This window comes from Arvicanthis niloticus, chromosome 19 (genome assembly GCF_011762505.2).
Source record: "Arvicanthis niloticus isolate mArvNil1 chromosome 19, mArvNil1.pat.X, whole genome shotgun sequence".
Taxonomy (NCBI): Eukaryota; Metazoa; Chordata; class Mammalia; order Rodentia; family Muridae; genus Arvicanthis; species Arvicanthis niloticus.
This window is the reverse complement of record NC_047676.1, coordinates 29,532,802-29,546,748: the sequence shown is the minus strand read 5'-3', so window position 1 is coordinate 29,546,748 and position 13,947 is coordinate 29,532,802. Positions and strand designations below refer to the sequence as shown.

The following is a 13,947-nucleotide window of genomic DNA, read 5'->3' as shown; positions in this document are numbered from 1 at the left end:
AGGCTCAATTTCCTTAAGACTGGTTATTAATCAAGTGCTACAGGGATTCCAAAACACAGAGTGAAGAAACAGAGTTCAAAGTCAAAGGTGGGTGGGCCTTTTTTGTTTATTAATATTTATTGTGTGTGTTTAGCTGACCTTTGTAAACTTTGCAGCTAATGTGCCTCCATACTTTGTCCTGTCAAGGAAATGCATCTTATAGCAGAGAGCTGGCCATTTGCCAAACCAAACAATCCCTGAGTCCGGCGGCAGCAAGCAGAGTTGCCACACGGCTAACTTGTCAAACATACATACTGGGCTTTGCGCGCGCAACAATAATGGACACGTGCCTGCTGGGAGCCCAGAACCATCAGAAGACAGATGAGCTATAAATACAAAGAAAGAGAGTGCAATCACTCACTTAGGCAAACAGCCCAAACTCCTTCATCCTCTCTAAGAGACGCCCCTTCGGTTAGCATGCCTGGACCTTCGACATGAACTGAACAGTGCTGCAAAGCAAGGGAAGGAACATTCCCAAACCAAGGGATGAGAGACAAGCCCAGAAACACCAGACCCATGACACCAAAGAGAATGGCTTTACCTCTTATCAGCCACGCAGAAGGCCACTGCATATTAAGAGCGAGGCTCTGTATTTGATCTGTAGACTGTGTATAGTGACTTGCTTAATTAAACCGAGAGAGCACTTTATTCTTCACTAATCCATTTCATCTTACTGACACACTTGAGTCAACTAATGGCTACGGTCAGTTGTCAAAGCTCAAGTCCGTTCTGCTCAAGGCTGAGTTTTATTTGTTTTAAACCAAAGCTCACTCAGTATGCAGAGTAAACACAACTGCCCCAGAAGGACTTAGCTCTAGCGGCCACCACCAAGAGACAGCAAGTAACGGTGGAGAACATAAGCAAGATGGCCAGGGTTAGTTACGATACACAAATGGGCTCAACACAGAGATCTCCTATCCCTGCAGAGACCAGAAGAAAGAGGGAGATGAGGAGAGCAGTGCGTACCACCAACAGTGTCAAGATTCCAAAGCCGGAATTCTGGATTACCCCTTAGCAAAAGTGAGATGGCCACAAAAATTCCAAATAATTATTTCTATGGCTTTCTGGTTTACTTAAGTGAAACCATGGAAATGAGGAGGGGAGGGAAAGAAAATCAGTGACTGAACATGAATTTTAGGACATGTAGGAAAGGAACTCTAAGGTACCTGGAATTTTATATTATTATTCATTTATTTTTATTATTTACTTGTTTATGTATGGGGGGTACATGTGCTATGGCAGAAATTTAAAAAAGGTCAGAGGACAGGTTTTGGAATTCAGTCTTCTCCTTCCACCGTGTACAGCCGGGGTACTGCACTCAGGCCGCTGGGTTTGATGTGGCAAGCGTCTCCCCACTGAGCCAGCTCACTGGCAGTGGAGGTTTGTATAGTGTGATGTAATTGAGTCTTTACAAAAGTAATGACCTCATTCCATCTCATAGATGGAGAATACCAAACAAAGTAAACTGAGACTGGGGGAGGCAATGCTTACATAACTTACAAACAGAGGGGCGGGAATGGGCCAGGTATCGCCAACTCTATCGTTCATTTCCATATACTATATACTAACTGGGAGGTTTTAAATCATTTCCAAACCTTTCTAACTCAGAACTAGAATCTTATCAAGTTAATTTTTCAAAAGAAAAAGGAGCCTGAGACTGTGGCTCAGTGGAAGAATGCTTGCATAGAATTCAAGTACCTCCCATTTGATCCCCAGCAATGCAAGGAGATAGGGAACAGATGGTATCACTAAATCCAAAAAGAAAGAGAGAGAGAGAGAGAGAGAGAGAGAGAGAGAGAGAGAGAGAGAGAGAGAGAGAGAGAGAGAGAGACCAGAGCACCACCCTAGATGTGCGATGCATCTATCTAAACAACACCATTGAAGACAAGCCCAGCATCCTTATAATTTTATACTTTAAACATGATTATGTCCAAACACCATTGCCTGGTCCTTCCTAGCTGTTGACCCTCACTGAGCACCACACACCAGTTGTGATTTTCACATTTGGTTTCTGTTTCGTGGAAGAAGGACAAAGAAGCAAACCTGATTCCTTGGAAGAACAAGCAAGTTCAGTGATTTCTGGTAAACCAGCCTGATGCCTATTCAGAAAACAGATGCACAGTTGTGCAGCCCTGTGTATAAGAAGCCTTAGTGAGCTGCCATCTTGTGTCCCCGAGTGTGTGTGCCTAATCTCAGCTGGTGTGCCCAAGACCCTCTAAGCATGAACCCTAGTCCCCCCTCGCAGCCCCATTTCCACTCAGACAAGATGAAAGAAACTATCATGAACCAGGAAAAACTCGCCAAACTGCAGTCATAAGTGTGCGCTGGTGGGAAAGGAACTGCTCGTAGAAAGAAAAAGGTGGTTCACAGAACAGCCACAGCAGATGACAAAAACCTGCAGTTCTCCTTAAGGAAGTTAGGGGTAAACAATATCCCTGGTTTAGAAGAGGTGAACATGTTTATAAACCAAGGAACAAGGATGCATCTTAGCAACCCTACAGTTCAGCAAACACCTTCACCAGTGCAGGGCGCACTGAGACAAAGCAGCCGACAGAAGTGCTTCCCAGCATCCTAAGCCAGCTTGCTGCAGACAGTTTAAGGAGACTGGCTGAAGCTCTGCCCGAACTATCTGTGGATGGAGAAGCACCACTTGCTGCTGGAGAGGAGGATGAGGATGGAGTTCCAGATCTGGTGGAGAATTTTGATGAGGCTTCTAAGAACGAGGCAGACTGAACTAAGGCAACTTCTGAAGAAGGTGACACTTGCAGAAGTTATATCAGGACTACTTTTTAATTTTTTTTTTTTGCTTATAGATCTGATAAAAATCTAAATCTCTAATATTTTTAAGCCCACGCCCCCCCCCCCCCCCCCCCGAAACTGCAGCTCTTTTCAGTTTTTGCTTACTCATAATTCATTCTTTGCAGCAAATAAGGCTGAAAAAGCCTGGGAACAAAGTTTGGAAAAGGTTAATCAAATTCTTTGCCTAGTTAAAAAAAAAGCCTTAGCATTGTGGGTGGCCAGCCCCAGGACTACCCATCACACTTAACCATGTTGCTGACCCATAGGTCATGGTGTCAGCCCCAAATGAAAGATGACAGATGAAGACAGGAAGGTACCAGAGAAAAGGCATTCCAGATTCCCACACGCCCAGGACTTACTTCACAAAGAGAGGAAATGGTTTTCCATATTAGAATATTGGGCAAAGGAGGCCAAGGATTAAAGTGGGAACTGCTACAGCTCTTCCAGGCTACTTGTCTCCTCCCTGTTCCCTGCACTCTTCCACTGTGCCAAGAACCAGCTTCGGCTTGGAGATGGGTTCTGAGAGAAGGGGTGTCTGGGAGCAGCAAAAACAAACGGGTCCAAGCTGGCAGCCTATGTTCTGCTCTGATGGCTCCCTACGTAGCTCTCAGCTCCATAGTCTGCTCAAGACAGCCTTTCAGACTGTTCATTCATTCTCTCTCTCTCTCTCTCTCTCTCTCTCTCTCTCTCTCTCTCTCTCTCTCTCTCTCTCTGTGTGTGTGTGTGTGTGTGTGTGTGTTCTCCCCTCTGCTCTGGACAGCTTTTTCTTGCTATTCTATAAACTCTCTGGCTGAGACAGCTCTGTCTGTTAGTAAAAATTCTAAAGCTCCCTGGATAGTTCATGGGTTTCCCAACCAAAGTCAGATTTTTTTTTTTTTTTTTTTTTAATTTTTTGACCAAGTCAGAAATCCTGTTAGAAAAATTCTAAAAGTAATTCTTAGGTTTTCCTATCAAAATCAGAAAGCCAGGAAAAAATTCTAAAACTGCTGTGTTCGCTTTTCACACTGCCTTCTCTGGATACCTGCTAGAAAATGTTCTAAAACAGTTGTGTCCGCTCTCTAAGTAATTCAAAAAATCAAAAATTTGTTTAGAAACAAATCTAAAAGAGCTATGAAAAATTCTAAAAGAGCTGTGTTCACTCTCCATGGATTTTCCAACCCAAATCAGAAATCCTGTTAAAAAAATTCTTGAAGAGCTGTGTTCACTCTCTGAGCTGTGTTCACTCTCCGAAGATCTCCAGAGAGTTCAGTTCTTGCTTTTGGTCTTTTGAGACAGGGACTCGCTGTGCAGCCCTGACCAGGCTGGTCTCACACTTCCTGTGATCTTCCTGTTTCTGCCTCTCAGGTTCTGCAATGAGAAGTAAGGGCCAGCACAGCCAGATTCTCTCCACGTATCTACCCTTTTATTCATGTACACCCTGACTTCAAGGCAGTCCCACCATAGGCTAGAATTGTCATTTTTCTTGGAAATCTTTTCCTTTCTCTGTTCCAAATAATTTTTTCTTTGATAAACCAGACAGAAGCCTGATGGTGACAAGGAAAGGTGCTGGAGCTCTCTCATGTAGCAAGAGAACGAGCAAGGCAAAATGGTTCTGCATCTGCCGTAATACCTCATAGTGTAGAGGTTCTCTACCTGCCTAGTGCTGTGACCCTTTAATACAGTTCCTCATATTGTGGTGAACCCCAACCATAAACTTATTTTCGTTGCTATTTCATAGCTATAATATTGCTACTGTTATGACCTGTAATGTAATTATCTGTGTTTTGATGATCTTGGGTGATCTCTGTGAAAGGGTTGTTCAACACTCACCCAAAGGGTCATGACCCATAGGTTGAAAACTGCAACAGAGACACTACACTTTCAAATTTTCCATATAATCATACATTAGTTCCCATCACAGCCATGGAAAACATATTTATTAAGATCAACTTACTTTAGATTGTGCTATAAAGTTGAGGTAACCACTAAAGCAGCAAAAATCTGGAACCTGGTAGTTGTCCTTGATACTAAATGAACCACATCTGTATTTGATAATAAACTTGCTCAAAAAATTTCATCACAGGAAAAAGTTCTCAGAGAAAATAGAATGTCTCTTGGGTAAAACAAATTAAATAAAATTTCCCTCATCTAATTCAAAACAACAAATGCTAGTTTGCTCCAACTGCAATTCTAGAGAAGAAAGTGTGATGACAGAGAAGAAGAAGTAATTATTGGAGGAAGTCTGGTAATTGCTTTTATTGATGAGAGCCAGGGAGCAAGAAAAAAGAGGATACTGAAGCTGCGACCCACGGGGGCACAGGTGGGTGGTCTTCCTGCACAGCTCAGAGACCAGAGGCCCTAACAGGGGGGATTCACCTCACATGTCTCCATGTGGTGGGCATGGCATGGGTTATTGTCATTCCAGGACCTGGAGGCCTCTCAGACCTGAATGGCATGGCATTTGAGGTACTGGAACCTCAGGCTAGTCACTTCCGGCAAAGAACGGTCATATCTTTGGATATTACATGTTACCATTCATGAGGACCAGGTTGTAAAGGGGATAGTCAATATCCTCTGTTTCCCTGGAGGCTATGATGCTGATGCCCATATTCTTCTAGTCGAAGTGAACCAAATCTAATCTTTTATTTTTTAAAAAAAAAAAACTTTCCTTGTGAATTATGCTTTTAAAATGTGTTTTTACTTTATTATAAAAAGTTGGAAATAAATAAAAACATCACACACCAAAATTAGCCAGACCCAAAGACTGTACAACTTAATGAGCTTCTGTGCAGTAAGGACTGGTGCTGCAGTAAGAGTTGGTGCTGTGATTTGCAGCTTTTCTATTATCTGGGAGTTTGTTTCTTCACAAAATCAAACATTTCCAGTGGCAAAATTTTTACAACCTGATCAAAATTTTTCCAATCTAATCTTCACAGACCCAAGCCCTTTATCTTTCATTCGTTTGTCAACATTTAGAGATAAACACAATAACAACAACAACAATACTCATCAGCCCTTTGTTTATGTGAATAAAACACAAATGTGTAAAACATACTAAGTCTCTAGCTACTAAAGAAAAAAATATATGTGTGATCAAAGACTGGGAAATCTTGATTCTACAGGAAACACTATTGCAAAACAGAATGGTGAGGCTTTAATAACTGCATCTGAATTAAGAATCCACTTGTTAAAGGCAACTAAAATTGTCCTTTTAAAGGAGACTGAGGAAATAATGAGGTGATAATCAGCAATTTCTCTCCTAGTCTAAGAAAATAAATTGATTAGATATTTTAATTTTTAAAAAACTCTAATTTAATGGGTCTTTTGCCTGCATTATGTCTGTACACCATGCATATGCAGTTCCTATTAAGGCCAGAAGAGGGCATTGGATCCCCTGGAACTACAATTGCAGACAGTTGTGAGCAGCTGTGGAGGCTGGGAACCAGGCCTGGTCCTTCAGACCAGCAGCTAGTGCTCTTTCCAGTTCCTTGATTAGACATTATAAAATGTCAAATGCTAATAATATTTACTTCAAGCTCAGCATGGTAGTGCACGCATACAATCCTAACACCCAGGAGAATCATGAATTTGAGCCCAGCATGGGCTACATGTGATTTTTCCTCCCCTTTACTTCAAACCACAGTAGATTTTACAATAGCTCACACTCATTAATAGTATAACAACCAAAGCAAATTATGCTAAACAGAATTTAGATTACCAATATTTTTGGCATCTGTAGAAAATTTGGGTTTCTTCCACTGAATTCAAACACAGCTATTTGAGTAAGTGTAAAAAATGATAATCAATGTCAAATTTTAAACAAGCACAAAAAAACAAATGTACACTCCTTTAATCAAATCTACAAGTGAATATACTTATGTTGTGACATTCCAAATTATTTTTGAAACTATTAAAAAATAAAAACAAAAGAAAGTGAGAGGGATTAGAACATTTAATGTAAAACTCAGTAAGAACATTCTAGAATCAAGTACAATAAAAAGTAAAGCAAGATTGTTAGCAAATACCCACCACATACCATGTGCTGTGCTAAGCAATAAATGGCATGCACTTACCACGCACACAGCACCTGCAGCCCCCCAGGGCCCTTCCCAGCCCAATTTGGTCACTGGGAACTTAGAATGTCTGAGAAAACATTACTAAAGATAACAGGAGCACTGAAAAAAGCCGATCCACAAGGAAAAGGTTTTTCTTTTCTTTTCTTCTTCTTCTTTTTTTTGAATGTTTGGTTCACTTACACAAGAAAAGACAGAGCAGCAACTTTATAACCATCAGGGAAGCAGAGGATATTGACCACCTGTTCCCCAGGTCCACGAGGACTAGAGTAAAGGATGTGGGCTCTGAACATGAGAACGTGAGGCTAAAGAGAGGGGAAAGGAACTCTTGGGGGAGGTTGTAAAAATCTTCTGTAAAGTGCAGCTCTAATTTTTATGCAGGGCAGCTAAATCATAATTCTCAGGCAAAGACATGAACTCTGGAATAATATGGAAAATCTGCACAAACCATGCTTGATTCCAGACAGCAGCTATGCAAAGTTCAGTAGCTCTGGAGTAGTGTTGCTTCGTCAAGAGAACATCCCACCAGGGTAAGAGAGGTAAGCCACAGGGCGATCAATGACATCATCTCCTATAAGCTGATGCCCTGCTCTGAGCACATCTGCTGAGGTCTGCACTGTGTCACGCTGTGCTTTCCATTACCCTGCGACTGTTTTTGAATGTAAAAAGGCTCCTGTTGGTTTTGAGTAAGACAGAGGAAACATACTGCTTAGCCTCTCCCTCTGAATGTGGTCACAAACCAGACAGGAGGACTCGGGAAGTAAAGTCAGTAGGTAGATTTGGAACAAATTCAGAGTTCAAAGAAATTACTACAGCAAAAGTAACCCTTCACCAAAAAGTTAATAAATAAATAATAAATAAATAATGCCTGTGATCAGCAAATATCAATTTTTTAAATGAGGACAGAAGCAGTCCAACTGAGATTTCCTTTCACCCCAGGCTCTAACTCAGTTTAACACAACATAACTGAGTCTATTTTTATTTTTAAAATTTCAGTATTTTATACATTGTGTATTTTTTATATTAAATCAGGCTTTTTCTTTTTATATGGAGACAGAATTTTCATGTGGCCTGGGCTGACCTCAAACTTGCTATGCAGACAAGAAAGACCTTGAAGCCCTCACCCGCCTGCTTTCTATCCCAAGCGCTAGGATTGCAGATGAACATCCACAGGCAGGCTACTGTGCTGGGGACTGAGACCCAGGCTGTGGGCAAGCGTTTTACCAACTGAGGCAAGCTGTGAATTAAAAAAAAAAAAAAAAAAGCTGCATGGAGGTGACCTATCTTGATTATGTATATTTCAGGGCTGAACTTAGCACACAAGAGGCTACGGATGTGATTCCTATCAAAGCAAAACACAAGAAAAGAAAACAAAACATGCTACTAACCATTTAGAAAATCCTTTGCACTGCCCTCGGCAGTCTTGGTTCAGCCTTAGCTACATCTTACTCCGTTACACCAAAGTTAACTTAAAATGGGATACAGACCTAAACAGAAAACAGAAAACTAACTATACACCTTATAAAAGAAAATTAGGGAGATCTGGAGTTAGTCAAGTTCTTGGAAGTGTCCCCAAAAGTAGAATCTATAGAAAAAATTTGATACATTTGACTTGATTTCATCAAAATTTTAAACTTTTGTTTTCTCAGAGACACTGTTAAGACTTGGCAGTTGAAGGTCCTTAACTTCCGATGATGCCAGTCTGAAGACCTGAGCTTGATGTCTGAAACCTATGAAAAGGTGGAGCAGAGAACTGTCTCTACAAAGTTGTCTGCACACACAAAGAGAGCGAGAGAGCAAGAGAGAGGGAGAGGAAGAGAGAGAGGTTGAGGGGGAGAGAGGAAAATGTCTAAAAATCACATATCCCACAAAAAGGCTGGTATCTACAATATAAAAAGACAATTCTAATCTCAAGGAAATGAAACTTTATATTAATGCAAAAACCTGCATGGGAAATGCTTATAGAAATTTTATCTACAATTTCCAAAAAACTGAAATGATAAGTATCATTTAATTATGCTCCAATATGGAACAAACTATTGATACTCATAACAATCTGGACTGAAGGCATTCTGTTGAAGAAAAGCCAGTTTCAAAAGGTCACATGCTTTATGAAATTCTTAAAAAGATAACACAATACTGAAAGAGAAAAACCAGTGAATGCCAAATGTTAAGAGTGGGGACAAGAAAGGAACACAGGCAGGGATACACGGAGCATGAGGAGAATGAAGTCCATGTCAGGAGTGGGGACAAGAGAGGAACACAGGCAGGGATACACGGAGCATGAGGAGAATGAAGTCCATGTCAGGAGTAGGGACAAGAGAGGAACACAGGCAGGGATACACGGAGCCTGAGGAGAATGAAGCTCTAGGGAGCCGATGGAACTGTCCCACCTCCTGATTGTGTTGGTGGTGATTACATAAATCTATACATGTTGCAAGAATTCCCTCCCTGGGGAGATGGAAAGTTCTTCCCCTCCTTATACGACACCAATGACAAGCCAAAGTATGACTCCACCGATTGTAAGCTGGTACAACCACTATGGAAATCAGTCTCAGAAAATTGAACATAGTATTACCTGAGGACCCAGCTATACCACTCCTGGGCATATACCCAAAAGATGTTTCAACATACAACAGGGACACATGCTCCACTATGTTCATAGCAGCCTTATTTATAATAGCCAGAAGTTGGAAAGAACCCAGATATCCTTCAACAGAGGAATGGATACAGAAAATGTGGCACATTTACACAATGGAGTACTACTCAGCTATTAAAAACAATGAGCTCATGAAATTCTTAGGCAAATGGATGGAGCTTGAGAATATCATCCTGAGTGAGATAACCCAATCACAAAAGAACACACATGGCATGCACTCACTGATTAGTGGATATTAGCCCAAAAGCTCACAATACCTAAGACACAATGCATAGACCACATGAAACTCAAGAGGAGGAAGGAAGACCAAAGTGTGGGTGTTTTTTTTTTTTAAAGAAGGAGTAGCAAAATACTCAACCAGAGCTCTCAGGGTTTAAACCTCCAGCCTGAGAACAGAAAGGGAGGGACTCATGGCTCCACTTGTATAGGTAACTGAGGGTGGACTTGTTAGGCAATAGTGGGTGGAAGTGGAGGGCCATGGTCCCCGAGATCCCTAGTGTTGGGGAATGCAAGAGCAGGGAGGTGGGATTGGGAGAATGGTGAGAGCTCACCCTCATAAAATTGGAAGAGGGGTTATGGGATAAGGGGTTTTGGAGGAGAAAGGAAGAGGAGATAACAGTAAAAGGTAAATATGTAAAATATCCAATAAAAAAAACAGATAATGGGTCTGGCAAAAAAAATTAGTTTACTTATTTCAAACGATTTTCAAAAGTTTCCAGGAGATGCTTATTGGCTAAGATCTTATTTTAAGCTCTTCACAAAAGAATTTATGTCTCTGTTTAATATTCTCAAGAGAGATGCAAATCCTAATTTCCCTCGACAATTAATTGACAAAAGAAGAGTAATTTTACAAAAAGTAGAAGCTCTCATTAATTGATATATTATATAGATTGATTAATTGTTGGCTGTTTTACAATAGTCCTTTGATAAAAGAGATTATTAATAAAGAATTATATTTCTTTAAATAGTGTTTTCATAACTCTCTGAGGGTGGAAGGAGCATGCCTTGTTTACTCTTAACTTTCTAAAACTGAAAGCTGATGGCAAATATGCCGCTGATTGCCTCTGGCATCGCTGAGACCAATAAAAACTATGCCACAACTATGTGGAAGGACCCTCTTACCCTTAAATGGAATGGCCAGGACCCAGTTCCTATATGGGGCAGAGGATTGATATGCCTGTTTGATACCACAGAAGGCACAGTTAAATGGCCGCCAAAAAGATTAATGAATTAAATAAATACCCCCACAAAACTAGGCCCAATTATAAATAAGATGAATAACAATTGACATCCAGGGAAGAAAATTTTTTCCCTGAGAACTCCCTTCTTTTTTCCTTTCCAGGTAAAAATTAATCACCTGTGATATCTGCTGTTAGGAGTTCTAATCCTGATGCTGGCTTCCAGACTTATACTACTCAGACCTCCAATGGGCCTTTGACAAGGACATCAAACAGCTATAGATTGACATCACTAATCTGAAGAAATCCCCCGTTTCGCTGTCTGATGGGATCCCCAAAAATTGCAAAGGACTTTATTGGACTTGATTTTTTTCTTTTACAATAGAAAAGACTGTGTACAGCTCTAGACTGTGTACAGCCCTTAAAGAAGAATGCTTTTACATAGACAAAACAGGGATGATTAAAGAGAGCATGAAAAAGGCCAGAGAAGATCTTGAGAAAAGACAGAGAGAGAAAAAGAAAAATGAAAGTCTGTACAAGAGTTGGTCTTCAACCTCTCCATGATTGTTAACCCTACTTCCTTCCATCTTGGGACCATTAATTGGGTTATTTTTGCTTATTTCCTTTGGTCCCTGGGCTGACTAACTTTGTGAAACAACAGATACATAATCTGATAGCAAAATCTATTCATATACATTATCATAAGTTAGCTATGGAGGATCACGAGAGTCTAGATGAGGTTGTTACTCTATCCAGGGTGTTCCCAAGTCCCATCTCCACCCAACCTAAAAGAGGGGACTTCCACCCCTAGACCAAGCAGAGAGGGGCCACACAGAACCCCCTCTGTCTGGCGATCTGCGAGGCTAAGCACTGCAAGGGAATATAAATAAAAGTTAAAAAAATGTTTCTGGGTTCCCCTTTAATTACTGGGTTCCCCTTTAATAGTCAGGCCTCTATCCCTGCCTTGGCAAGATTAAAATCGCCACAGCCCTTCTATACTTGGAGAAGGGAGGAGATGTCAGGGGCAGCCCTGCTTATACACTGAAGGCCTAAAATCAGCCATAAGCCTAAAATCAGCAATAGGCCTGACATTCATGCCTGCTAACACAAAGTCTTGGGTCTCTATGGAAAAACACTGAAACAGATGGCTATAAACTATTGTAAACAGGCAGCTTTTGTGGAAATTTACCATCCTGAGTAGTAATAGACCTTGTAAATAGGCAGCCTTGGCGGATAGTACCAAATTAGGTAAGGACAAGTGAATCATAGGCAGAGTCATAGTGAACCTTCACCCAGCTGATACCCTGTTCTGAAAGATATCTGTACTCCCCCTGAATACTTATGCTCCTGTGTCATCCCCTTCCCCACATCCTGCATTTTCGTGTTTATAACCCCTGTGTTAAAAAGTAAAAATTATGATTTGATAATAAAAAAAAAAGAAAAAGAAAAAAGAAATAGCACACAGTGTCCCCCTGGCTCTGCCGACTTAGCCCCTGACAATCGATTTTCTTGTTCTCAGAAATACTTTGAATTATAAAATGTTATTGTGGTTTTTGTTAATATGCTGGGTCAAATAATTTTTATTGATTTCATTTTAAACTTCAAAGTTTGTAATGAGTTAAAATGTCCTTCAACATAATTATAGGTCATATTTATTTTCATATTGTAAAATGCTAGTTAATCTGTTGAACATTTTAAAAAACTGGATTCCTTTTTGAGAATTTTATATATGAGCACTGTATTTACATAATTTTCCCGTTTCTCTCCTTCCTCCCACTCTCCCCAACCCCCCATACTTTTAAAATACATCTTATTATTTAATTATTGTTCATATATGTATACATGTTTAAGTATATATGTATATACAAATACTGATAAGTGTTTTGAAAAAAAAAAAAGTATGACTCCACCAAACTCTAATTTGGCAAACCAATGTGTTATAGGACTTAGTTCAAGAGTATTGCGAATGGTTATTTAAAGAAATGTGGGTGAGTCTAGAGCAGTCATACCACTGAAGTGTCACCCCAGCATGGGTGATGACTCCTTCATAAATACATAAATGGGAGCCCCACCCCCAGTTAATACTTCACAGTTTATAAAGGAATACATCTTTATATTCTCAGGATTCTCTTGCAAGTAGTCATAGATGGTATGGTGAAGATGCTTTTATACAATATGTCTTAAAATTACTCAACTATATACCTTCCTTAGAAAAAAGGTATATTTGTTCTATAATAATTTTTAGGAACAATACAACAGAATCAGCACTGGTACCTATCATCTTCCTTTTACAACACTTCAAGACTTGCTAAGGCAGATACCAACAGACTACAAGGAAATCAACAGATCCTTTTCTTTCAACACTACGTGCCTGTAGACAAACATTGTTTAGATTCTGAGTATTGCTGTTATAGAACACTCACAGAATGATACCTTCAGGTCCCATGAGAACAGAGAGGTCATTTCATCAAGTTTTAGTGATACTTGTCCTTTTGGATATTAGGAAGCTATCTAAGCACGCAATTCAAGCTAAGTTCTAGCTTCATACATATACAAGCATGTTCCTTCAAGAAACTCCAAGAAATGGAAGATGGCTACATCTTCCATTTTTTGAAGGAAGATAAAAACCAGAACACTGACTTTCACTGTATATCTGATAGTATCTTTCTGCTTTGGCAACTAACACCTACTCCTAGATAAAGTAGTACTGACTAACCACTGTGGCCATCAACAGTGAGACACTGTCCTAAGAGCCATGCTAGACGTTATTGGTTGATCCAGAAAAAGTAACACTAGAGAAGAAAGCATGCCAGTACTACATCAACAGATTTATGCTAAAAATCAGATTTATGCTAAACATCTTCTATTTATTCCCAGGTTCTTTATTATGTATTCACATATCTTGAAAGATCAGGAAATAGCCTCATAAATCCTGCCTTTCTGTAAGGTAAACTGCCCTATCACTAGGTTTTGAGCAAATATTACAGATTTTATTATATATAAATATGTTGATCAGGTTCTTTCTGGGGTCTGCATTGTTAATTCTTCAAAAATGAATTAAAGTGAATGTCATTAAGCTGATATCACTTTATTCAAAATAATACATACTTCAAAGCAACTGCTATTCTCTAGGCAACCAGCAGCCTGACTGCTCTAAAATAAAAATCAGATAATGGAAAGCTAGTTAATTCAAAACCCACGTTTTCCATCTCTTTGTCAT

General features: G+C 40.0%; 1 protein-coding gene and 1 pseudogene across 1 annotated transcript in view; one reads left to right on the top strand and one right to left on the bottom strand.

Moving 5' to 3' along the window:
• The window catches only part of Wdr70 (WD repeat domain 70), a 221,653-nt gene that overhangs the window by 18,631 nt on the left and 189,075 nt on the right, over window positions 1–13,947 (bottom strand). The gene's annotated exons all lie outside the window — the stretch shown is intronic.
• LOC117723961 (transcription factor BTF3 pseudogene) lies at window positions 2,306–2,807 on the top strand (annotated as a pseudogene).